Genomic DNA, 2,842 nt, shown 5'->3' with positions numbered 1-2,842 from the left:
ATATATATGTATATATATAAAATCCTTTTAATTTTTTGTTTATCGATAATTTCTTTCTACGAAATATTTTTTTTCACATTTCTCTGTATATCAATATATATATTTACAAATCTGTCTCATAAATTATAAGCAATTAATGTATTTCGTAATTAGTCTTCTATTAATAATCGAATAATAAAATACCTAAACGTGTAACAATAAATAATATAAAATAAATAAAATAATGCAGTTATAATCGAAGCATAATAATCGTATCAAGATCTAGAATTAAAGATTTATTCTTATTAATATATTCTAGCTCATTCATTTTAAGACATAAATGAATGTAAGACATTAAATTTTAAATTATTGTCAACAAAAAATATATATACTCTAGATATATCATATTTATAAAATTCTTTTTTCACAGATCCATCATTTCACGATTTAAAATAAAAATTATTTATCACTCACAGGTTAGATGTGCAACAGCAGAGTTATAAATTGCGTTCGTTGAACTGTAACATAAAAATATATATAAATTATTACAATGCTTGAGATAATTAATATTCTAAAAAATAATTGTTCTAAAAAATAATTGTATTAAGTTTTTTAATAGAATTTATTAAATTATATTATGACTTTCTCAAAAATATAAAAAAATGTTGAAATTTTATAAAATAAAATTTGAATCTTATATCCAAATAATTTAAATAATGTAAATTCTGAACATATTAGAAATATATAGATTATAGATAAATGTCCATTTATGAAATTAATTGTGTATGCGTATGTGCGGATGTCTGAGAAAATATTATGCTTAATACATAAGTATTTTATTACTTTAGATATTCTTTTTAAAGCACATAACATCAAAAACTTTTATTGCAATGTTATACAATAATGCAAAATGGAGCATAATATATTATGCGAACATTTTCAAAGTAAATTATTAATTCCACATACACAATACACAATAACAGAAAAAAGGAAATAATACATAAAATAAAATTATTTACCTCATGTTGCCATTGCCCGATACCTCCCAAGCCTCCTCCTCTTCTCAGATTCCTTGTTGCACTCACGTAACACACACTCGCGAAACACGACTAATTACGATCGCGAGCAAACTAATTATCGTAATATGATGATCGCGCGCGCGCGAAACTTTATACTCCGAAGTTAAAATTGCGCGAAATTAAAAACGCGATGACTTATACACCGAAAACGCAATGTTCAAGTTCTTTCTTGAAACTGAAATCTAAGATAAATTACGTTGACCTGTAACGATAAATGTAATATTCAAATTCTATAATATGTAAAATAATATTTCAAAAAATTATCATACGAATTTTTTTATTTGCTCTTGAATATAGATATTTATTAAAAGAATTATGCAATCTTAGAAAGTTTTATCTTTCTAAATTATAATCCAAATAGCACAATTCATTGGCGAAACATTGATTAACATTGGTATACATTAGGGATATATATTGCGCCGACAAATTGTGCTACTTAGACAAAATATTCAAATTATATATTAATTTTACGAAAAATAAAGTTCCAATTTTAAATCTTAAATGTATTGAATATGTATATAATATATAAATTATGTTCACTTACAAAATTAATTATATACATGTATTTTTTTATTTCGTGATAATGAAAAATAGATTGCACGATATTTTACATAACACTTCTATTGTCAAATGCAATATATGTTTTTGCAGATACGATGTACTAACTAAATAAACAGTTTATACGTGACAGTATTTCATATGCTTAAAACATTCAAGCTAGTAATTCGCGTGCTAAGTCTGGCACAGATGTATGTTTTCTTGCTGGATTGCTTGCGTTCAAGTAAATTACTAGAAATTTTGCGTTCTGCAATATGTAGTGCAATTCTTATAAAGCTATACAAATAGTTTGAATTCGAAACAAATTGGATCACAGGATTTTATTTAATTCGTTTTCGAATCTGAGATATTTGAAATCAAATAAGTTCGAAATTTCAAACCATCAGTGGTTCAATTTTATTATTTAATTTTATTTCCTTCATTTATGTACCCTATATTTCTGATACCAGTCTTATATCAGCGCGTAATTCTCGAGGATATACGTGCACTTATTCATGTATCATCGCGTTTATTTCATAATTCTTATTTTATTAATTATAAATATATTATTCAAATATTTTATATTAATTTTAAAAAATTGATAAAAAGTATTAAAAATTGATAAAAATAATTTAAAAGTAATAAAATATTTTCAATAACGCGTTCTAGATTTTTTAAATAAACGAAAAAATGAATCATTTTCAATTTACATCAGGTATTACTAAAAAGTAAACATCATAAAAAAGTATATTAAAAAGACGGCTTCTAATAAAAAATAAGACACTTATTTTTTTATTAGAAAGTATCTTTTTAATACTTGTATCATATTGTTTACTTTTGGGTAATACCTATAAATTAAAAATGATTTTTCTTATTTATTAAAAAAAAATTTAAATGTGTCATTGAAAATGTTTTATTACTTTTAAATTAGTTTTTAATATAAATCCGAAAAAATTTGATTTAAATTCGATTCGTTTTTTAATCAAAAAGATTCGATTTAATATAAAAATTTCAAATTCAATTTATTTTCGAACATATTATATCAAAGATTCGATTCGATCACAAATGTTTGATTCGCACACCTCTACTAGTAATTTATTATCCAGTGGGAACAATTCAGTGGGAAAAAAATGCATCATGTGCCACTGGCTCTGCACTTTCAAACTAGAAATGACAATTGATAAATTATCCTTAAAATGAAAAGAATTAATGCACAAGATATATTCTGCAAAAGTGATGTTAAAGAA

Source organism: Atta colombica, unplaced genomic scaffold (genome assembly GCF_001594045.1).
Source record: "Atta colombica isolate Treedump-2 unplaced genomic scaffold, Acol1.0 scaffold120, whole genome shotgun sequence".
NCBI classification, from domain to species: Eukaryota; Metazoa; Arthropoda; class Insecta; order Hymenoptera; family Formicidae; genus Atta; species Atta colombica.
Note: the sequence above shows the minus strand (reverse complement) of the source record.